Below are 25,716 nucleotides of genomic sequence, written 5' to 3'. Positions count from 1 at the left end.
TAGAATAAGAGAATGCAGTTTTATGAGATGTTTATTCTTTTTTACCAGGACTGATTTGTATTTTATTGACCTGGCAGGGAACAAAGCATCTCATCTAAAGAGTTGCCAATGTTATATTAGGTTTTTCATCTCTGATTATTCATGTTTTTTTTTTTTTTTACTAGTTTAAAGTAATGATAGTTGCTGGAACTCTGTCTTCCCAGAAATCAGCCGAAGTCAGGATCACCAAAAATATTTATTCTTGGTCTTGAGGTCACTGTCAGGGGATTAGATCTAGTAATCTTCACACCACCTTCCTCTCTCAACCACCCCTCTTTGTCCTACCAATCAAGTCAGCACAGAACCGCTGGGGAGGGTCAACCTTCAAACAAGTTAATAGAGAACCGTCCAATTGGCAATTAGTCTCACGTGCTCCATTATCTAAGTGCATTTGCTCAGTTCTAGCCCTTTACATCTCCAGTTTTCTTTTGTTTTAGAACACAGGTGGTCACGCCATCCCTGACTTTTCAGGGAGGTGAGAACCCCAAAAAGGAGGTGATCATGCCCCCCTCACCCTGACTTCTCAGGAGGGGAGATGAAAGCACTAAAAAGGAGATAATCCCTCCCTCCCTGATATGTCAGGAAGGGAGATGAAAAGCACCAAAGGGAAGTGGGGATTGCTAATGGGTTTCTGGGTCTTATTAGAGACAAGTACGCACAAACCCATGAGTATGGGAGTTATTACACAAGCACATAGCAATAACGCAGAGGCTATTAGTGATGACTCTCCCCACAGTCAGTATAGGCTCGATGTGGTGTAACAAACATGAATTGTACATATAAGTGGTGATATAAGAAACAATATAAATCAACACGGTTTTGTAAAAGATTTCCAGAAGTCCTAGAAGGAGAGTATGTAAACATCAGTCACACACACACCTTCTTCAACAATCAAGAGATAGTCCAAAACCAATTTATTGTCCATTGCTTCACGTGTTAGGGAATCCAATGATCCTCACAAGTTTTTGAAGTCCCGCATCAGTCTTTTTATATGTTAGGGAATCCAATGATCCCTACAGGTTTTGAAGTCCTGCAACAGTCTTATGATGTCTCAGAGAATCCAATGATTCCTGAGGGCTTTCAAGTCCTACAATAGTCTTATGATGTCTCAGAGAATCCAATGATTGCTGAGGGCTTTCAAGTCCTACAATAGTCTTATGATGTCTCAGAGAATCCAATGATTCCTGAGGGCTTTCAAGTCCTACAATAGTCTTATGATGTCTCAGAGAATCCAATGATTGCTGAGGGCTTTCAAGTCCTACAATAGTCTTATGATGTCTCAGAGAATTCAATGATTCCTGAGGGTTTTCAAGTCCTACAATAGTCTTATGATGTCTCAGAGAATCCAATGATTCCTGTGGGTTTTCAAGTCCAACAATTTTTGATGTCCATGAGTCAAATGCCATAACTGCCAGGTTCTTTCAGTGGTGGGCACAGTCAGCAACGGAACCACCCGATGTTTCTTGGGTCTTCTCCTTCGTTTCAAGGGTCTGCTCCATCTCTCTCCAATGGACAAGGCAAATACGGCTCGTTGGCATCCATCTGATTCCTTCTCCATCTGTGGAGATACAAGCAAACCATCTCCCCCAAGCAGTTAACCTATCTGGTCCCTTCCATTCACCACTTTCTGGGTCTCTCCACATCACCTGGCTATTATCTAAAGACAGTGGAGCTGCTCGCACTGGAGACTGCCCTTCCAGTGGGTTATAAAACCTGTCTGCCGGAGCCAGTGCATCTTTGTCAAAAATTTAAAAATTAATGGTATAGAGAACTAAATTTAGAAGTTCTCTAGGGTTACCTGTGGTTCCCCCTTTCTTTTGTTTTTGGAGGAATATCTTAATATCTCTGTTTCTTCTCTCTACTATTGCCTGCCCTTAAGGATTAAATGATATGCCAGTGGTATATAAAATCTTATACACAAAAGTGTGCAAAATGTTTATAAGTATATGCACACCCATGATTGCAAAAGCTTGTATAAGAAATTCACTGACCACTCAGGCTGTCTCTTTTGCTGCTGGCATTGCAAAAGTGAATCCTGAAAAGGTGTCTACCACGATGTGGATAAAAGATAGATGACCAAAAGATTTATAATGGGTCACATCTATTTGCCAAATTTCATTAGGTCTCAAACCTCAAGGGTTTTTCCCTGGAGGGAGTGTAGGAGCATGGAAAGGAAGGCAAGCTGTACAGGCTTTTACTATGCTCCTAGCTTCTTCTCTTGTTATTCTAAATTGTAAATGTAAAGCTCGGGCAGCCTGATGATATTTAGAATGAGATTCTTGTGCTTCTTGAAGTAAAGGAGTATTGGCCAACATGGTTAGAAGGCTATCTGTCTTTGAATTACCATCAAAAATAGGACCTGGAAGTCCACTATGGGAGTGGACATGCAAAATATAAATCTTACCTGGATGTTTTCTCACTCACTCTTGAAGTTCCTTAAAGAGCTGATATATATTGGAGGCTACACATTTTATTTGGGCTGTGGCAATTCTTTGTACCACACCTACTGAATAGGCTGAATCAGATATTATATTTATGTCTTCTGGATAATAAACAAGAGCTAGAATGATTGCATACAATTCATTCTGCTGAGTGGACTGAAAAGGAGTTCTGATTACTCTCTTTATAGTTAAGTCATGAGAGTATACAGCACAAATATTATGATTGGATGCATCTGTAAAGATAGTTGGTCCTTTAAGAGGAACTTTAGAAACCTTTTCTTCAAGAATCCATCGCCAATTATGTAACAGTCTGGTTATCTTTAATGGAGACCCGTGTGTAAAATTTGGAGCCATGGCTAATAAAATTTGCCACTCTGGGATGGTTTCACAGCACACATTAACTTGTGCATTAGTATAAAAGGTGTATATCTTGTCAGGTCTTATCCCGGATAATTGTACTGCTCGCTTAATGGCCTTTAATAAAATTCTAGCCTCAAGCACTGGGTAAGGAATAAGGATTTGTTCTGGTAGTGCTGGGAGGTTCACCCACTCTATCACACTGTCTCCTTGATGAAGGACTGCTGTGGGTGCCTCTTCTGTACCAAAAACTGCTATTTCCAAGGGTTTTTGAGTGACTTTTTCAACCACATTGGATAAAGCTTGTCTCAAAGCCTCTTGAGCTTCTTTTGTAAGCTGGTGTGGTGAATTTAAAGCACTGTCTCCCCTTAAAATGTCATATAATGGTGCAATTGACAGGTAGTCAAGCCTAGCACAGGACGCATCCATTGGATATCTCCTATCAATTTCTGGATGTCATTTAGGTGTTTAGCTTCTCTGTTCTTAAGGAGAGTTTCTGTAGTGTAAGCACCTTAGGATATACTTCATATCCTAAATATTGAAAAGGAGCATGTCTGAATCTTTTATGAAGCTATGCGCAATTTAGAATTCCTTAGTGTTTCTATGGTTTTTTTTGTAGACATGCTTCTAACATTTGTTCCTTAGGTGCACATCCCAATATATCATCCATGTAATATAATAACATTACTTTTGGAAATGCTTTTCTTACTGGAGTAAGAGCAGCAGTAACATACATTAGACACATAGTAGGGCTATTTTTCATTCCCTGTGGCAAAACTGTCCATTCATATCTTTTATAGGGTTCAGATAAGTTAACACTGGGCACTGAAAAGGCAAATCTTTTCATATCCTCCTTATCTAGAGGGATAGAATAGAAATAATCCTTAATGTCTATAACCCACAGAGGCCATTCTCTAGGCAACTGAGTAGGAGATGGAAGTCTAGGCTGAAGAGTTCCCATTTTCCATCTGTTCATTTACCTTTCTTAAATCAGTCAACATCCTCCATTTTCCAGATTTCGTTTTTTACAACAAATATGGGGGAATTCCAAGGACTTAGAGAAGGTTGTAAGTGTCCTTGGTCAAGTTGTTCCTGTACTATATCTAATAAGGCCTGAATTTTATCGCTACCTAAGGGCCACTGTTCTATCCACACTGGTGTATCAGTTTTCCATTGGATAGGAAAAGGTGAAACTGTTGGCAGGCCTTCAACAGCAGCCCTGCCTAAAAAACCGAAGTACTCATTTTTAACCCTAATTGTAAAATGTCTCTTCCCCACAGATTGATGGGGAATTTTTCAACTATAAAAGGAGTAAAAACTCCTGTTTCACCTTCAAATATCCATCTTAAAGGGATAGCACTAACTTCAGCTGCTATTGATCCTCCTACCCCAGACATGTAGGTGTCTGCCTTAGTCTTTGGCCAGTGACTGGGCCAGTTGGCACCTCTAATGACTGTGCGATCTGCACCTGTGTCCACCAGTCCTTCTAATGGTATGCCATTTATATAGCTGGTGAGCATAGGTCAGTCAGCTATCACAGCTGCTGTCCAGTATATTCCTGGGTTTTGCTGCTTGGAGTCAGAACGTGGGTGACTGTCACCAGGTTGCTTATTAGGGGTCTGTATCAATAAATCTGATGCTACTACTTCCCCTGGTTGATAAGTCACATATCGTCTACCCGTGTTAATGACTGGGATATTATCTACACATTCCCCAGTTTTCCACATCAGTGTATGAATGAACACTGTTTTGTAAGTACTCTCAGGAGGTGAGTACTTACCTACTGTGCCTGGAGGCAAGGGATCCATAGGCTGGAGAGGAACAGATTTCACCTCTACAGGGGGTATCTCAGTTGTCCCAGCTACATATAACTCTATCCTCCCTAATTGTAGTCCCTTTCTCCCATCATGTTGCATCCTGGCTGATTGATTGTGTAATCCCTTTCTCCCCTCAGATGGCTTCCTGGCTGATTGGTCATGTCTGGGTATTGGACTTAGAGGCACTCTCTGGGTGTGGCATCGGCTGCCATCATGCCCTAAGTGTGTTTTGCCTGGGGCCCTGGAGCTAGGCCCCTCATCCCATTTCCCTGAATCAGTCTACACTCTGATGCCCAATGGAGTCCTCTGTTGCATTTTGGACATGGGGTTTTGGGTCTTGTTCTCCCACCCTGTTTTCTCACTCTGTCTCTATGCTAAAATTGAGCTTTCAGATGGCCTACTTTACTGCATTGAAAGCATTGACACATCTCTCTGGAAGTCCCTTGCCAAAAGGGACCCTGTCTTCCCATGTTGGGATCTTGGGAAGTCTGCAGCATAGCCTGGCTATAAAAAGTATTTGTGCCCACTGTTGTACAACGTTTTATGATCTCCTCTAAAGGAGCATCCCTATGTCGTCCTAGTATAATCCTTCTACAAATCTCATTGGCATTTTCTTTAGCAAGTTGCCTTACCAAAGTGTCTGTTACTATATTTTCACCATTAGTCCATATGACAGCTGTTAGTCCATATGACAGCTGTCTGCAAACGTGCCACAAAATCAGCAAAGGGTTCATTGGTCCTTGTACAATTTTTGTGAAGGTCTCTTCCTTGTCGTTTTTACTGGGGAGAGAAGTCCATGCTTTGATAGCAGCCGCAGCAATTTGCTCAAATGCTGTTATGGAGTAATTAATCTGTACTGAAGCTTCTGCATAAGAATCTACACCTGTTAGTAGGTCACAGGTGATTGAAATATTAACTCCACTTTGACTATTTTATTGGGCTTGAATCCTACAGAGTTCACTATATTCAGAAAACTACAACAAGTTTTGTCCAGGTTCTAAGTACACCCTTGCAATGTCTTTCCAGGGTTAAGACTTCATAAGCCAAATTCTGTAGTAACATCTTAACATAAGCTGATGTAGCCCCATTGAGAGTGCAAGGTTTTTTCAGGTCTTTAAGGATGTCCATATCAAAAGGATTGTATCTTCTATTTTCTTGGCCTGCAGAATTATGGTGTTGAATCATGGGGAAAATTTGAAGTTTGAAATCATTATCTATTTCTTTCCCATTTTTAGCTGCTTCAAAAATCCCTTTTTTGTAATCTAGTTATAGGAGTTGGTGATTGCTGAAAAACGACTAAAAAGCAAGTCACAAAGAGTTGGACACAATTGAAAATAGCACAAGTTATGTATGTGTGTGTGTGTGTAAGTGTGTGTGTATGTAATATAGTTAGTATATATGATGTTACTGTATAACAGCATATAAAATATAGTGCATACTACTGTTACAAGAGAGGCAGCTTGGGGTAATGGAATGAGGACCAGCCTGGGGATCAGGAAAGTTGGATTCAAACTTTTTCTCCGATGCATACTAGCTATAGGAAAGACATATAAGTTCTCAGAACCCTCATGCAACAGCCTAAGCCAAGGATTTGAATCAGTGGAGCAAAATTCTTCTACCAAGAAAAAAAAAAATCACAGTTCCAGACCCCACCCAACTTCTCAACACAACAGCAACAGAAAAAAAGACATCAGATCCAAGACATATTTTAGAGGTAGAAACAGAAGCATCTGGCAACTGATTAGATGTGTAAGTTGAGGAAGAATGAGGAATTGAGCCAAATGCCAAGGTTACAGATCTAGAAATGAGATGGTTCATTTGCCAGAAACTGGGAAGTTTAGAAAATATCTGTCCAGTAAAAAATAGACAACTCTTAACCAACACATTGAGATGTCTGAATATCAGACTTTTCATTCTGCACCTTTTGTTCACTATCTTTCTGCAAAGAAGAAGGGATGTTTTAAATATCATCATTTGATTCTCGGAAGTCAAGATGATGAACAAAAGACATTTTAGAAATGTTTTTAGCGCCATTAGTTGATAATGAAAAAAAAAAAAGAGGTTTTTCAAGTAAATAGTTAAATTGAATATATAATTTCACAGAATATCCCCATCCCCAAACATTTCAGTTAGGTTAGATTGTATTATATTTAGGTTCTCTGCACTTATGTCTTTTGCTCTATAGAATAGACAGTCCAGGTCATGAAATAAATTTCTACGAAATTCTTTTCTCACTGATTTCCATTAAATGTCAAAGGCATATTCCCATGAATGAGAAGATCTCCCAATAGATTGAACTAAAAAAAAATGAGTCAATGGCCAAACCTAAATCAAACTCATTCATCAGCCATTATCCATTGGGAGTTGTAGCACGGAAGTAATAGTTAACCCTTGCTTTGCAGTAGAATGTTATAACTTTAATCCTCTTTTTCCAGTCATTTTTCACTTTGAGACTATAGAAACTCATACATGCCTGTGAAGTGCCTATTTCCATATGTATAACCTCTAATGTATCTCTTATTCAATCCTTTTGTTTTTATGCTTAAACAGTCTTTTATAAAACATTTATAGTGTATATTAAACCTTGTTCTTAAGCATTATTATTTTTAAAATAAAGTCTTAAAAAGTCTTGCTTCAAAGTTTGATTTATGTTTATTGGTTATCACTAGTCATGAACAACTAATGTTTTTCCAGTATAATTCTCTATTTATTTTAAAAAGTATTTTTAATGGTCTTATGTGATTAATGTATGTTTTGGGTAGATTGAATCTCTACAGATTTTGTAATCATATGTTTGCATATGTATGTGGTTGTGTGCATGTATATATATTTATGTGGTGCTTTTCTTATTCAATAGAACTAATATGATTGAAAAGTAAAATATATTTTAATTAATTTTCCACTTTTTAAATTTAAATTATTTGAAAATATGACATCATTACATAATTAAGAAAAAGTCAAGATTGGATGAGATGTTTGGTTTTTTTTTCACTTTAGGGAGATAAAATCTAATGATTTTTTTCCTATTTGATTAAAGCCTAAAAAATGTATAATTTGTTTTGGTGAATATCTAAAGTGAAAGAGAATTCTTTATTCAAAGCTGGTCAGCTCAATCTTTGTTAGAAATGGTGTCCACAAGTGAAAATAATTTAATTAGAAATATCAAAGACATTCAATGAAATGAGAAAGTGAAAAATTGAATATGCATTTGTGTTATACATATAAATTTGGGGCAGAAGGGCGGTTAAGTAACATAGTGTATAGAGTGCCAAGCCTAGAATCAGAAAGATTCATTTGTCATCCTGAGTTCAAATATGACTTTGGATACTGTCTAACTGAGCAATCTTAGGCAAATTTTTTAGCTTAGTTTGCTTCAATTTCCTTATTTGTAAAAAAAAAAAAAACCTGGAGATGGAAAAGGCAAACCACTCCAATATCTTTGTCAAGATAATCCTAAATAGGGTTGAACACAATTGAAAATAACACAATTAGAAAAGTGTGTGTGTGTGTGTGTGTGTGTGTGTGTGTGTGTGTGCACAAGGCTTTGGTACCTACTATATGTTGCATAATTTTATTATATATATACATTAGATATATATATAATATATACATTAGATATATATTATATATATTTATTATATTTGCATAATTTTATGCTTGCATACAAATATAATGCATTACTAATTTAACAAGAAAAGCAGTTTAGAGTAATGGAGACAGGGCCAGTTTGGGAGATAGGAAAGTTGGATTCAAACTTTTCCTCTGAAACATGAGACCATGGGTGAAAAATGTAAGTTTGCAGAACCCTTATGCATCAGTTTGAGCCAAGGATTTCAATTAATAAAGTAAAATTCTTCCACCAAGGAAAAAAAAACCACAGGTTTATGTCCCAATCTCTCAACAACAGGTACAGCAAAGTAAAGAAGGATCAGATAATATTATAAAGCAGCAGTCATCAAAACCATTTGGTACTGGCTAAGAAATAGACTAATTGATCAATGGAATAGGTTAGATTCACAGGACAAAATATTCAACTACTATAGCAATCTAGTGCTTGACAAATCCAAAGACCCCAGCTTTTAGGAAAATAATTCACTATTTGACAAAAAATGCTGGGAAAATTAGAAACTAGCATGGCAGAAACTAGGCATTGACCCACACTTAACACCATACACCACAATAAGGTCAAAATGGGTCCCTGATCTAGGCATAAAGAATAATGTTATAAAAAATTAGAAAAACATAGGATAGTTTATCTCTCAGACCTGTGGAGGAGGAAGGAATTTGTGACCAAAGAATAACTAGAGATCATTACTGATCACAAAATAGATTATATTAACTTAAAAAGGTTTTGTACATAAACAAAATTAATGCAGACAAGATTAGAAGAGAAGCAATAAACTGGGAAAATGTTTTTTTACAGTGAAAGGTTCTGATAAAGGCTTAATTTCCAAAATATATAGAGAATTGACTCTTATTTATAGGAAATCAAGTCATTCTCAAATTGATAAATGGTCAAAGGATATGAACAAACAATTTTCAGATGAAGAAATTGAAACTATTTCTAGTCATATGAAAAAAGTGCTCTAAATCACTACTGATCAGAGAAATGCAAATTAAGACAACTCTGAAATACCACTACACACCTGTCAGATAGGCTAAGATGACAGGAATAGATAATAATTAGTGGTGGAGGGGATGTGGGAAGACTGAGACTCTGATACATTGTTGGTGGAATTGTGAATGAATCCAATCATTATGGAGAGCATTTTGGAACTATGCTCAAAAAATTATGAAACTGTGTATATACTTTGACCCAGCAGTTTTACCTTTGGGCTTATATCCCAAAGAGATCTTAAAGGAGGGAAAAGGATCCACATGTGCAAAAATGTTTGTGACAGCTTTTTGTAGTGGCTAGAAACTGGAAACTGAATGAATGTCCATCAATTGGAGAACGGCTGAATAAATTGTGGTATATGAATGTTATGGAATATTATTGTTCTGTAAGAAATGACCAACAGGATGATTTCAGAGAGGCTTGGAGAGACTTACATGAACTGATGTTAAGTGAAATGAGCAGAACTAGGAGATCATTATATACAGCAACAACAAAACTATCTAATGATTAATTTTGATGGATGTGGCTCTCTTCAACAATGAGTTGATTCAAACCAGTTCCAATTGTTCCTTAATGAAGAAAGCCATATACACTCAGAGAGATAGGAACTGAGTTTGGACCTCATAATAACATTTTCACTCTTTCTGTTATTGTTTGCTTACATTTTTCTTTTCTTTCTCAGGTTTTTTTTCTTTCTAGATCCAATCTTTCTTATGCAACAAGATAACTGTAATAAGTATACATACTTGGGATTTAACATATAATTTAACATATTTAACATGTATTGGACTACCTGCCATGTAGGGGAGAGAGTGGGGGAAAGGAGGGGAAATTTTGGAACGGAAGGTTTTGTAAAGGTCAATATTGAAAAAATTACCTATTCATATGTTTTGTAAATAAAAAGATATAATAAAATTTTAAAAAGAAGGATCAGATAGAAGAGATATTTTAGCACTAGAAACAGAAAAATCTGGCAACAGATTAGATGTGTAGAATGAAGAAAAGTGAAGAACTGAGTTCAATGTTAAGGTTACAGACCTGAAAAGAAGCATGGTCCCCTTGCCAGACACTAAAAAGTTTGGAGAAAGAATGGATTTGGGGATAGATATAATTAGTTCTGCTTTTGACATATTAAGTTTGAAATTTGAATGAACTCCTTGAGATAGGAGGGCTATCTTTTATCTTGTTTTATATCCCTAGCCAGGCATAGCATGGTGCTGCAGTTAATAATCTTAAGAAATATTTTTTGACTAATTCTGGGATGTCATCTGTGAAATGTCCAATACAAAGTTAAAGGTTTGAAGGTCAAGGAGAACCTGGGTCTATATATATATATAGATAAGTGTCATTAACATAGAGGTAATAATTAAATCCATGGGAGGTAATGAATTCACTGAGAAAGATTATGGAGACACAAGAGAAGGGAAGCTAGGACTGAGTTTTGGGTCAGACTGACAATTGGGAAATATTTTCCTAATGACCAATCCTTGAAGGAGACTGAGAATGAGCTATTAGAATGGTAGAAAGGTCCAAGAAATTCAAGAGAAGAGAAAACATCGAGAAGTTGGAGCAGCGAGCGGCGGTGGCGGTGACAGCAACAGTAGGAACCGAAGCAACGACCACTGCAGCTGGAGGACCCACGACGGTGGTGGAGAGAGGGGCCTGGAGCCGAGCCTGACTCCCTCGTCTCTAGAGCGCCCGAGCCGAGCTCCCCCCCTCAGCCATGAACCTGGCCAGTCAGAGCGGGGAGGCCGGCTCCAGCCAGCTGCTCTTCGCCAACTTCAACCAGGACAACACGTCCTTAGCTGTTGGTAGTAAATCTGGTTACAAATTCTTCTCCCTTTCCTCTGTGGATAAGCTGGAACAAATTTATGAATGTACTGATACTGAAGATGTGTGTATTGTGGAAAGATTGTTTTCAAGCAGCCTGGTGGCTATTGTTAGTCTCAAAGCTCCACGGAAATTAAAAGTCTGCCACTTTAAAAAGGAGACTGAAATATGCAATTATAGCTATTCCAATACCATATTGGCAGTTAAATTGAATAGACAGAGATTGATAGTATGCCTAGAAGAATGTCTGTACATACATAATATTCGTGATATGAAGGTACTTCACACAATCAGGGAAACTCCTCCTAACCCTGCAGGTTTGTGTGCGCTGTCAATAAACAATGAAAATTGTTATCTGGCTTATCCTGGGAGTGCAACAATTGGGGAAGTACAAGTCTTTGACACAATTAATTTGAGGGCTGCTAATATGATACCAGCTCATGATAGTCCCCTAGCAGCCTTGGCTTTTGATGCAAGTGGTACCAAACTTGCCACTGCTTCTGAGAAGGGAACTGTGATTAGAGTATTTTCCATCCCAGAAGGACAGAAAATCTTTGAATTCCGGAGAGGAGTAAAGCGGTGTGTAAGCATCTGCTCTTTGGCCTTCAGCATGGATGGAATGTTCCTCTCTGCATCCAGTAATACTGAAACAGTGCACATCTTCAAACTTGAGACTGTGAAAGAGAAACCTCAGGAGGAACCAACTACCTGGACTGGTTACTTTGGGAAAGTGCTTATGGCTTCTACCAGCTATTTGCCCTCTCAAGTAACAGAAATGTTTAACCAGGGTAGAGCATTTGCTACTGTCCGACTACCATTTTGCGGTCACAAAAATATCTGTTCACTTGCCACAATTCAGAAGATTCCTCGATTATTAGTGGGAGCTTCTGATGGATACTTATACATGTATAACCTAGACCCTCAGGAAGGAGGGGAATGCACTCTGATGAAACAACACAACCTTTTCAAAGAAATAGAGGAAAACTGAAACATTTCTCTATACAGATTCACTTAACTAATGAGTGAATTGCTACTTTGCTCTCAGGACACAGTGACTGAGTATAGCTATTGTTGGGCTGAGTCAACTAGGTAAAGCCCACAAATCTGGTTCCTCACCACACTTGACTACTATAACTGTCAGCAAACTCTGGACTGCTGGTAGATATGACCTTTTGAAGCTCATAAGGTCATAGCCTGGTCTGTTTCCGTCTCAGATTCACTCAGGATTGTGAAAGTCTACACAGAACCAACAGAAGGAATAGCATGTATGTTCAACAAGTTCAGTCACTGGATATCTATACAAGGGCTGACAGCTTCATCACTGACTCCCACACCTCATTACCAGCAGGCAAACACATATTGTACATGTGCCATGGGCTTAACACTGATTGGCCAGTCTCCCCATTAATTACTCCACCTGTAGAGTAATGGAGAGTTTTCCTTTTCATTTTCTTCCCTAGTGCCAAATAAGACTTTTTAAAAATCTGTGATCAGGTGACTTCAGGGCTGACTTCTCACTAGAGTTAGCTCTTGTCCTTATCAGCAGGACATTATATTATCAGGCTTCTTGGTGGATCTTCCTACCTTTTGAAGTTTACAGGGTTATAACCTGGACTAAGATACTTATTTACCAGTGGAAGAGCATAAAGCAGCTGGAGACAAGATGATGGAGGTGCAGGAAACAATACAATTAACTTCCACTCACAAAAAATAATTTATAAACATATATTCAAATTGATTTAACCTGGAAGAATGAATAAACAAGCCAGCCATAAAAAATATTTTGGTTGCAAGGGTGCTTAGTATACAAGAATAGAAAAAAATGGAAAAAGAATAAGTCTTTGAGAAAATATAACTTGGGTACAAACAACTAGAAGGCCTGGAAGAAATTAAGTGGGAACAATCGAGTGGGGGGGGGAAATGGAAAACTGATTAACTATAATTGCTATAATAAAACTATATATATATATAATATATATATATGAATAAAAAACTATATTGCTATAATAAAACTATAATAAAAACTCCCTAAAAATTATATTAAATAGCCAATGACGCCAGGAGATGACAATGGTCAGAATACTGAAAAAAAAAATATCTTAGGTTTGAATGGAAAAAATTGGTCTTTGGGTCTGAATTCAAAGACCAAAAAAGGAGCCTAGAAAACATTTGTCTAGATTTCTTAAGAACCAGTGGCAAAATCAAAGATACACTTCCTGAAAGAAATTCCAAAATAAAACCTTCATAGTCAAACATCATAGCCAAAATTTGTCAAAGTCAAATAATGAAAGCCACCAGAAAGAAATCAAGTATCCACAAACAGGATTACATGTGATGTAGTAGCCATTGCTATAAAGGAGCAGAGAACTTGGATATGTATACACTTTAGTAAAATAGAGTAATTATTCAGAGGGAAAATGAACCTTGAATGACAAAGATCCTGATCAAAGTGACAGCTGCATGCTAGAAAAGAAAGAAAAACAAGCAACCATGAACAAGGATTCTTACTTGTTCATTCTCAAGTCTAGTTTTTCCCAAGGCCTGGAAGTGCTTCTATTAAATCTGGATGATCTTGAAGAATGGGAAAGGGAAAAGAATGCCCTCCAAAGGGAAGGGTAAGGAAAAAAATACACATTGGGCATATGTATTTCATTTTACTCAACAGTGAAACAGGAGGAAAAAGGAAGGGGGAAATAAGGATTAGTTCTAAACAAAACAAGGATATACAAAAATAGTAGTCCTTTTTGAGGTGGCAAAGAATGGAAATTTGAAGGATTTATATATATATATATATAATTTGGAAAATAAAGAAATTATACAAGTTTTCTCACCTATGCTCTGGAAGGGATGATTTCAGAGAAATTTCAGAAACCTGGGAATGTTTGTATGAACTCTGCAGAGCAGAGTGAAGTGAACAGAATTGGAAGTTTGTACAGTGACAAAATTGGGAATTGTAATTCTCTGGTTTGTCATTACAGTTTCAGCATTATCCTAGACATGGTAACCACCTTCTATATAACTAAATGGAAAATTTTTTGCTTGACGATACATTTTAATAAAGATTTTGTTTCCACTTGTAAAAAAAAAAAAAAAAAAAAAAAAAAAAAGAAGAGAAAACATCTAAGAGAACTAGATGATCAACAATGTCAAATGATATGAGGACTGTATTTGTCAGGAGAGAGATGACCGGTTAATTTTAGAGATAGTGGGATTTATAAACATTGTTAAGAATTAAAGGGGCAGCTAGATGGTACAGTAGACAAGACCACCAGCCCAGGATTCAGAAGGACCTGAGTTCAAATGTGACCTCAGATACTTAACACTTACTAGCTGTGTGAATTTAGGCAAATCACTTAACCCCAATTGCTTCACCAAAATAAACAACAACAACAACAAAAAAAAACCTTATGAAAGTTCACTATTTTTTAGATCACTAGTTAATCCAGAAGTCAGTATTATTCTTAATTTTTTAGATAAATTCATCAAATCAGTATTTATCAGAACTTGGGTTAAAATTTATAGTCTCTGATTCATGGATCAATTAATAACCCTAGAAAAAATAATTTCCCCAGCATTTTGATTTTATTTTTTATTTTTGTTTATTTATTTTTTTAAAAATAGAATTTCCATACTAGTTGAAATTTGATAGTTTGGGGTTTTTTTGTTTTGTTTTGTTTTAATTTTCCAGAGCTAAAAGCTCAATGTGAAAATTCCTCCTCCTTGAAAAGGGCTTATTATTTGTATATCTCTAATTTCAGACAAGGTGCCTTTGAATTCTAGAAGCAACATATGGTCAGTGAAAATATAATCCTGATTTATCTTCTCATTTTCTATAGAATAGAAGCCCAGCTAGTCATTTTAAATACTTGTAACTTGTCAACACTTAAGACTGCTGTTTTCCTCGGGGTTTGAGGCTATTAACATTCTCTTCCCAACTACAAATGTTTTCTTTCTTTCTTTCTTTCTTTTTTTTTTGAAAAGTAATGCATATACCATAGTTTTTAGAGAATTCTCTTTTCTACCTTATTTAGAAATAAACATCTGTTTGCTTCAAAAATAGATTGATGTTGGATAGCATAGAAGTCTATGAATCATAAAAAAGTGACATACTTTATGTACCATATGTGCAAACTCCAGAAATGGGATAATTTTCATAGATTATTATGGACAAGCAATTATGTAGTAGGAATTTTGCAAGCAGGTATGATTCATTGCTTCTCCCATTGAAGGTAGTCTGATTCATTGCTTCTCCCATTGAAGGTAGTCACATTTAAAACCTACTTTGGCTATCTACCTAAGGCTGCTATCATTGAACATTTTTTTTCACTCAATGAAAAAAATATAAATAGTAGAAGCCAAGAAAATTTAGTTGAAATTATATTGAGTTACTTAAATGGAGATTATGCTAGTAATTACAAATAGAAAAGACATTTACTTTATGTATTATAGTGGAACTTCTTTATAAGCATGAAATTATATATGCACATAGGTTAAGATGGCAATGAATCTATGATCTTATTTCTAGAGAATTTAGATTTCATTTCCCTTCCATATTTGTACTTTCTCTGCAATTTATAATCTTAGATAACAGCTAAGGGTTCTGGTAAGTTAAATGGTTTGAATAATATTACCAAGAACTCCCACTTAATATGTTTTAGATTTGGAATTTTACCCCAGATCTTGCTATTTCTATCTTCCCCACTAATCCAACCACAATTCTATCAAATAGCACCCTAGGAGAAGAGCACACATTGAGGACAAAAGGACAAAAAAACCTTTCCTATCCCCTACTTTCTTGTCAATAGGTACTTTCTTTCTTGTTATGGGCCAGAACTCTGAACTTGAAGCAAGGATGCTTACAAGGTATTAAATGGAATTGATGAGACAATGGTTATCTAGTTTAGCATGGTGATTAATAGTACTCTAAGTTCAGTATGACTGATTTAATCTTAAAACAAATAATGGTTTCCTAGTGATATAATGATTGGTTTATTCTCAATGTAGAGCGTATAAGCTAGGAGCCTCAGTTAGATTCAGAGAGACAGAGGCAGAAAAGACAAGAGAACTGGAGGCAGGAGCTTAAGCTCTCAGAACCAAGGAGAGGAGATTCGCTTCCATCTTCAGTCGGGCTCCTGGTGGCAGGTTCTCTTCCTGCATTTCTCCACTGAGACCAAGGCCTGTCTGAAAAGCTCTCCAGAAAGCTGCTCAGCCCCAGGAAGGAGATCATAAAGCTAACCCTGGCGACTCCTGTGGTGATTACTCTGACTGAAAGGAAGGCTGCCCTAGACACCCCAAGAAAACCAAATCAAAAAGAACATTACATGTTATATTCTCCTACCCAACCTGGTTAGAGACTCACTACATTCTGTAGTCTACTGGGTCTTATATGTGCTTTACCACTATTCTATGTATACTCCAGGAATTAGTTTCCATCTTGCAACATTATTCTTACTATCTCCATTGCCATCTCTTCCAACCAGAATGTGTCTACTTATTACAAATCTTTAAAAAGTAGGGACTGTTTACTTTTTCTATTAGTATCTCCATTGCTTTGAATAGTGCTTGAGCATAGTTTGCACATATACAGTCATTCATTGATTTATTACTGACTTCAAGGATAACACAATCTACTATGTCATGCTGTCTTGTTGGATTGGTATGCATATGTATGCACATATATACACATAGAGACATTTATTAGTTTGTGGTCCTGGACCAGTTATTTAACCCTATTTGCCTCCATTTCCTCATCTATAAAAATAAGCCAGAGAAGAAAATGGCAAACCACTCTAATATATTGGCCACTCTAATATATTCCAAATGGGGTCCCAAAGAGTTGCGCAGGATTGAAATTACCACCATCACAACACATATACATAATGTATATTTGTGTATTGCATATACATATGGTATGTACATATGTGCATGCATGTATATATAACTATACACATGTCAGGATTTGAGTTTTTATAAGTTTTATGAACCTCTGTTGTATGAAATCTCTACTAATGGTGATAGTAACAGGCCTATAATTTATAGTCATAGAAAATTCCCTGAGAGTATTAAGTGTTTGGGACAGCTAGATGAAGTGAAAAAAGTGCTAGACTTGGAGTCAGGAAGACTCATCTTCTTAAGTTCAAATCTGGCCTCAGACACTTACTAGCTGCATGACCCTGGGCAAGTCACTTACCCTTGTTCACCACAGTTTCCTCATCCATAAAATGAGCTGGAGAAGGAAATGGCAAATCACTGCAGTATCTTTGTCCAAAAAAAGCCCCAAAGGAGATCACGACTGGTTAATAAGCTAAGTTTTATATTTTGTCACTGAAGATTTTAATTATTGTTGGTGGACAGGGCACTGAGTGACCTTGTGATATCAATTGACCCATGGGAGAATTGGACCTTTGAACTTCCCATAACCACAATAACTGGCCTCTACAATTGGGTGGAATTTAATTAACATGAGGAGGTGAAAAATGTACTTTAGCTATTCCAGAGAATTTACAATAGAAAAAATGCATTCATATGGTCATGAAGGGAAAAAAAAAAAAACAAACCCTGTAAATCTCTAGTGTGGGTTCTTTTATCCTCTTTAAGTCTCATTTAATATTTGATTGACAGAAAATCAGTTGGAATGTCAACATTCAGGAGCAGCTGGGGCTCATATTGTAGATAATTAGTCAATTTACCATTGCTCTTGTTCTAAGAGGGTGTAAAGTGTGATATTAAGCACTAATCCTTAGGTATTTACCATTTTTTACTCTGAAAGATCTCTTTCAAAAACATTGCATTTATTTGCCATCATCTAAAAATAAAATGCATAAGGTTTTATATCTTAAGTAGTAAAATGCATTGCAATTCTTAAAATGTTTCCATGGGATTATTAGGAACTATTTTACGCCAGAGAGTAGTTTGAGCACAAGCTCTATTTGGCATTTGATGCTCTATTTTCAAACCTCAATGAAAGATCTAGTACTGAATAAAAAATGTTTGTGTGTGTTAATCAAAATCAATAGAGTTATTCAATTTGCATGTAAATGTGAAAATTTCCAACTCTGAAATTATTTATTTATTATTTGGATTTATATCATTTATAAGGTTCTTATTCTTTGGTGAGGACTCATGAACCCTTTTGGCAGTCTGGCAGAATCTCTGGACAACTTCTTACAAGAACATTTTAAATACATAAAATATATAAGATTACAAAGAAAATCCATTATTTTGAAATATAGTTTTTAAAACTTCCTGGTTCCTAGATTGAGCACCCAATGATGTAGCCTGCCTTGACATTGTAAATCACCTTGTTGCCAGCTCACTATTTCAATGGTTGAGTTCTCTTTCCAGGAAACCTGTATAAGCAAATCAATTTTAAGAAAAAAATCACGACTTCTCTGCTCTCATTTTAAATGCTTATTTTGCATGAGGCTATACTCCTGTGCAACAGTGATTTTATTGACATAGCCACTCTCAATGGTGATGTAGTTCAGAAGCTCATGTTTTTCCATGCTTGTCACTCTTCTCCATGTCTTCCCTCAAGTTTTCTACCTAGGACATATCAAATGGACAGGAATGTGTTCCTAAAGTTCTCATGACATGGCCAGAATCTTAATTTTGACATGTACCAACCCATCTTTTTTTGTTGAATGTACATTTTTTTCATCATGTTTTGCACAATATGTTGTTAGGAATTCCTCACTTGTAATGTGTTTTAGCCTACTCATAGCCACCATACAATGATGCTTGAATGCCCTTTGCTTAATCCTGAACTTCAGTTTTCAGATACTGCAGTTTTCTATGATTCACAGTAATATTAGAACACCAGAAGAATATTCATATTTTAAATGATCCTTTACTTAATAATTCAGGATTATTAAAAAAATTTCCCAAATTTCCCAAATTAATTCAACCCCCCTACCCCCCACTCCTATTTGGTTTTTAGCCAAACTCATCTACCATTTTGCAGTGTGTTTAAGATACTCTGTCTCTCAGTCTGTCTGTCTCACATGCACATACATACATTCTCATATTCACAGTCACATATTTACATATTGCATATTCTAGTGAATAAGCTTTACAAGTTGTCCACTACACATGCATAATACTATATGTAATATTTCTAAATAAAAGCCAGTCTTCATTAGCTTCATTTTTTCTGATGTAACTAGCTAGGGAAAATTCTTTTGAATGATTATGATCTCATTTTGGAGGCTCTGAAATATCCTAGGACTTGATGTAATCAATATGATGAAGCCTCACAGTTTTTTTGTAAATCATACTTAAATAAATATAGATCACAGCTTATTAATAAAACCTTGCAGTTAATAGTCATTCATTCATTCATTCAGTGACTTGATTGAACCTTTATTCTATTTTTGGATTGGTGCAGAGCAAGCTCTTTCAATATAAATGTGAATCATTTAAATATAGGGCTCAGAGTAGAGGGTTTTAACCTGGTATCTACAGACCCCCAAAGTGTCTGTGGATAGATTTTTTTGAACTTTGTTAAGAATCATTTACACTAAAATGATGTAAAAAAGATCCCCTCTCCTTTTTTTTTCTTTTTACTGAGAGTCAGAAGAACATTTCCAATACACACATTTTTTTTAACTATAACTAAAACTTGTTAAATTTTCTTGGGCTCATAACATCATCCAACTTAGATCCTGGAGACACCTATCTTAATTTATATATTAAGTATATGTCTTAACACATATTCAGAAACTTTGAATTACTAGTCTTGGAAAATGCCCTCCCCTTCTTCATCTGCAAAATAATACCTCAGACACCTGTCTCCAAAATAAAGTCTGCTTTTTACTACTAAAAATCAGTAATTCTTTTTTAAGCCATTTACAAAACATTTAAACTCTCATCTCTAAAAAGAAAAAGGAACTTTTCTAAAATAAATGTTAATCTTATGAATATCTTGGGCACCTTCTTTATTTCCCTAGAACTTATCTACAAAAAGATCACTTTTTTATCTCCAGCCCTGAAATCCTATAATAATATTATTCTAATTAAACCACTACCTTCTGAAATAGTTGCACTTATTATTCTCTCATTTGACTTGAAATACAAAGGAAAGTCTCTAACATTTCATTTTTTAAAGTTTTTTTTTCTTTACAATTTATTGAAATAAAATTTCTTTGATATATTTTTAATTCTTAAAATATTTCTCAACATACATATTTTCAACAGTTTCCCCCAATGAGATAGTTCATATTCTATTTTTTCATTCATTTTGTTTTATTGTTTCTTACTGTCTCCTGAGATCATTAGCTTTTACTTATCCAATTCTTTTTTTTTTCATAGTAAATTTATTTATTTTAAATATATATTGTTTTGTGAATCACATAGGGAGAGAAAAATCAGAACAAAAGGGAAAAACCTTGGGAGAGATAAAAGAAAAAAAAAAACAGAAAAAAGAAGTGAAACTAACATGTGTTGATTTACATTGTCTCCTTAGTTCTTTTTCTGGATGCAGATAAAATTTTCTGTCCAAGGTCTATTGGGGTTGCTTTGGATCACTGAAACACAGAGAAGAATCAAGTCTTTCATAGTTGGTCATCACACATTCTTATGGTTATTGTATACAATGTATTCCTGGTCCTGATTATTCTGCTCAGCATCAGTTTGTGCAAATCTTTCCAGGACTTTTTCTAAACTCAGCTTGTTCATCATTTTTTACAGTACAATAATATTCCATTACCATCATGTAGCATAACTTGGGCAACCATTTCCCAATTGATGGGCATCTACTCATTTTCCAATTTTTTGCTACCACAAAAATAACTACTACAAATATTTTTGCACTATATGGTCCTTTTTCTTCCTTTATGATTTCCTTGGGATTCCTTGAGACCTAAAAATGACACTACTGGGTTGAAGGGTATGATCAGTTTTCTAGCGTTTTAGTCAGAGTTCCAAATTGCTCTGCATAATAGTTGGATCATTTCATAACTCCACCAACAATACATTAGTGTCCCAGTTTTCCCACACTTCCTCCAATATTTATCATTATCTTTTCCTGGCATCTTAGCCTATCTGAGAAATTTGAGGTGGTACCTCAGAGATGTTTTAATTTGCATTTTCCTAATCAATAGTGATTTAGAGCATTTTTTCACATAATGATAGATGACTTTAATTTCATCATCTGAAAATTGTCTGTTCACATCCTTTGTCCATTTATCAATTGATGAATGACTTGTATTCTTATATATTTGACACAGTTCTTTGTATATTTTAGAAATGAAACCTTTATCAGAAATATTGGCTGTAAAGATTTTTTCCCAGCTTTGTACTTTCCTTTTAATCTTGTTTCTTTTGGGTTTTGTTTGTGCAAAACCTTTTAAATTTATTCTATTGTCAACTTTCCTCTGCAATTTGTCAAATGAGCTTTTTGGGGGTTTTTTTGGCAGAAGTTAGAATTTGGGGGTTTAGCAAACACTAGATACTATAGGCGTAGATTATTGTGTTATGTGTATCTAATCTATTTCACTGATCTACACTCTATTTTTTATACTGTAGCAAATGATTTGATTACTGCTGCTTTATAATATAATTTAAGGTTTGGTACTGCTATGCCACCATTCTTTGTATTTTTTTTTCATTAATTCACTTGATATTCTTGACCTTTGTTCTTCCAGATAAGTTTTGTCATTATTTTTTCTAGTTCTATAAAATAATTTGATTGGTATGGCACTGAAAAGATAGATCAATTTAGGCATAATTGTAATTTTTATTATATTAGCTCAGCCTATTTGTGAACAATTGATATTTTCTCAATTGTTTAGATCTGATTTTGTTGGCATGAGAAGTGTTTTATAAGTGTATTTATGTAGTTCTTGGGTTTGTCCTGGCAAGTAGATCCCCAAGTATTTTATTTTATCTACAGTAATTTTAAATGGAATTTCTCTTTTTCTTGTTAATGGGCTTTGTTAGTAAGATGTAGAAATGCTGATGATTTATGGGGGTTTATAATATACTGCAAAACTTTATAAAGCTGTGAATTATTTCCATTAGGTTTTTGGATGATTTTCTAGGATTCTCTTATATCATCATATCATCTGCAAAGGGTGATAGTTTTATTTCATCATTGCCTTCTCTAATTCCTTTAATTTATTTTCCTTTCTTACTGCTAGAGCCAAGATTTCTAATACAATGTTGAATAACGGGTATTCTTATTTCACCTCTGATCTTATTGGGAATGTTTTCAGTTTCTTTACATTATAAATAATGCTTGCTGTTGGTTTTGCATAGGTACTGTTTATTAATTTAAGGAAAGCTCTCTTTAACACTATACTCTCTATTGTTTTTAATAGAAATGTGTGCTGTAATTTGTCAAAAGCTTTTTTCTGCATCTGTTGAAAGTATCATATAATTTATGTTGGCTTGTTATTGATATGCTTGATTATGGTAATAATTTTCCTGATATTGAACCAGCCTGCATTCCTGGTATAAATCCCACTTGGTAATAGTGTATTATATTAATGATAAGTTGCTGTAATCTATTTGCTAATATTTTATTTAAAATTTCTGCATCAATATTCATTGGGGAGTTTTCTACCTAAAGAGAAAGTAATTTTCTTTTTTTTTTTTTTTTTGGCTCTTCCTGGTTTAGGTATCAGTACCATATTTGTGCCATAGAAGGGATTTGGTAATACTCCTTCTTTACCTGTTTTCCAAATAGTTTACACAATATTGGAATTAATTGTTCTTTAAATATTTGGTAGAATTCGTTTGTGAATCCATCTGATCCTGGAGACGTTTTGTTACAGAGTTCATTAATAGGTTGTTCAATTTCTTTTTCTAAAGTGGGACTATCTAAGTATTTTTTCCTCTTCTGTTACTCTGGGCAACTTAAATTTTTTAAATATTCATCCATTTCATTTACATTGTCAGCTCTAATTATTTCTTTAATTTCTTTGTCACTGGGTATAAGTTAAATCTTTTCATTTTTTTGTTTTTGTTTTATTTTTTTCTGATCAAATTAACCAAAGGTTTATATATTTTGTTGGGTTTTTAACAAAACCAACTCTTAGCTTTATTTATTAGTTCAATAATTTTCTTAGTTTTAATTTTATTAATCTCTCCTTTGAGTTTCAGATTTTCTCATTTGTATTTAATTGGAGATTTTAATTTGTTTTCTTTTCTAGTTCTTTTAGTTGTGTGCCCAATTCATTGATCTTGTCTTTCTCTATTTTATGCAGATAGCCATTTAGAGATATAAAATTTCCCCTAAAAACTGCTTTGGTGTGCATCTTATAGGTTTTGGTATGTTGCTTCATTACTGTCAGTTTTTTGGATGAAATTATGGATTGTTCTGACATTTGTTGTTTTATTTTTTAGGATTTTTATTTTTTAGAATTAGATTATTTAATTTTGAATTGGTTTTAGTCTACTTTCCCCTGACCCTTTATTGAATATAATTTTTGTTGCATTGTGGTCTGAAAAGGAAGCATTTACTATTTCTATCTTTTTTGCATTTGGTTTTGAGGTTTTTATTTCCTAACCTCATGGTCAATTTTTGTGTAGAAGCCAGATACTGCTGAGAACAAGGTCCTATTCTGTCCCTATTCAGTTTTCTCCAGAGATCTATCATAAGGATTACACTAATCTCCCTAGTTTCTTTCTTGTTTATTTTATGGTTAGATCTGTCTGATTCTAAGAGGGGAAGGTGGAGATCCTTACTAATATAGATTTCCTGTCTATTTGTCTTTAGAAAATATTGTCTTCACTGGATCTCTTTTCCAGGTCAGCTGTTTTTCCAATGAGGTATTTCACATTTTCTTCCATTTTTTCATTTGTTTTAGTTTGTTTGCCTGATTCTTGCTGTTTCACATAGTCATTAGCTTCCATTTGCCCTGTTCTAGTTTTTAATGTGTGATTTTCTTCAGTTAGTTTTTATATTTCTTTTTCTATTTGGCTAATTATACTTTTTAAGGAGTTGTTTTCTTCAGACATTTTTTCCCCTTCTTTTCCTAACTTTTAACTCTCTAATGCATACTTCTCACTTACTTACTCTTTTTTTTTCCTTTTACCCCTCTTATTTGCCTATTTAGAATTTTCAAAGAGCTATTTTTGAGTTTGAGACCAATTCACAAAACTATGATTTTATCTGTGAACATTTTGTCCTCTTCTGAATTGGAGTTTTGGTCTGCCCTGTCATCATAATAACTTTCTATGGTCAAGGTTCTTTTCTGTTTCTTGCTCATTTTCCTTCATTTTCTTTTGGAATTTTCTCTTTTTTTTTTACTTTTATGGTTGAGTTCTGCTTCTGAGGTAAAGAGGGCACTGTCTCAAGCTTCCTATGTAGCTCTGAGCCTTGGCTTTGAATACATAGGCTCTTTGTGATTGCAGGAAGTAGCTTTTAAGTTCTTTTCAGAAAATAGTCTGGTTTCCAAAGTTTGCTTTCTGAGCTGGGACTAGAAGCTGCTCCACTAATTTGCTCCCTTGCTGAATCAGAACTGAGGGTCTTACTTGCTGATTTGCTGTGATTAAGACCCTCTCACTGACTTTCCCAGAGTCTCTCTGAGTTAGGTTGGACACTGTTTCACCTCAGTGATACTGACCTTTCTTGAAGTTTTTCCACTCTATCCTGATCTGGAAAGTGGTTTCATTCCATCAAATTCTGTTCAAAGGCATGGTTTCATATGGTTTTCAAGTGAAACTGGGAGTGCTTGAGCAGCTTTCTGGCTTTATTCTGCCAGCTTGGCTCTCAACTTGCCTAATTCTAATTATAAGAAATAATTTTATTTCAGTGTATTTTTTAACTTTTTTGCCTCATTTGGCCAATTCTGTTTTTTAAGGTGTTATTTTCTTCAGTATTTTTTGTGTCTCTTTTACCAAGCCATTAATTCTCTTTTCATTATTTCTTTCATTACTCTTATCTCTTTTTCATTTTTTTCTCTACTACTCTTATCTCTTTTATTGTTCCAGTAATTCTTGTTAAATTTGGGTCTAAATAGCATTTTATTTTGACTCTTGTTTTCATATTGTACCTGTTTTCATATTGTCTTCATCTAAGTTTGTGTTTTGGTCTTCCCTGCCATTGTAATAGCTTTTTGTGGTCAAAAGTTTTTGGTTTTTGGTTCTATTTTTGGTGGGGGGGGTTGTTGCATTTTTCTCATTTCCAGCCCATTTCTCTTTTTTTTTAATTTTTCAAAATATATGGAAAGATAGTTTTCATCATTTACTCTTGCAAAACCTTGCATTCCAAATTTTTCTTACTCTCTGATCTCTCCCTACCCTAGACAGCAAGTGATCTAATATAACTTAAACATATGCAATTCTAAAAGTTTTTTTTTTAATATACAAAAGAAAGTATTCTTTCTTTGTCTTAAGAAAATTTGGTGCAGTAGAAAGAGCTCTGGCTTTAAGTTCTGAGAATCAGGGTTCAATTTTTTTTTAATATTGCATATTTAATCTTGAACAAATAAGCCCCTTAACCTCCTCATTTGTTGAAACTAATGGTCTCTTTCTCAGAATATTTGTTACCTACAGGTATATTTAAAGAAAATGCTCAGTTTCAGTTAGAAGTTATTGAAAATAAAGATATACACATTTTTCCCATTTCAATTCATAGACCTCAAGAAACTTTGTAAGTTAATTAGTTAAA

General features: G+C 35.0%; 1 protein-coding gene and 1 pseudogene across 4 annotated transcripts in view; both read left to right on the top strand.

Moving 5' to 3' along the window:
• The window catches only part of FRMPD4 (FERM and PDZ domain containing 4), a 725,245-nt gene that overhangs the window by 214,939 nt on the left and 484,590 nt on the right, over positions 1-25,716 (top strand). The window lies entirely within an intron of this gene.
• On the top strand, positions 10,838-12,570 carry LOC141561042 (WD repeat domain phosphoinositide-interacting protein 2 pseudogene; annotated as a pseudogene).

Source organism: Sminthopsis crassicaudata, chromosome 3 (assembly GCF_048593235.1).
Source record: "Sminthopsis crassicaudata isolate SCR6 chromosome 3, ASM4859323v1, whole genome shotgun sequence".
NCBI lineage: Eukaryota > Metazoa > Chordata > Mammalia > Dasyuromorphia > Dasyuridae > Sminthopsis > Sminthopsis crassicaudata.
The sequence above is the reverse complement of the archived record's forward strand: the minus strand, read 5'-3'. Positions and strand labels throughout refer to the sequence as shown.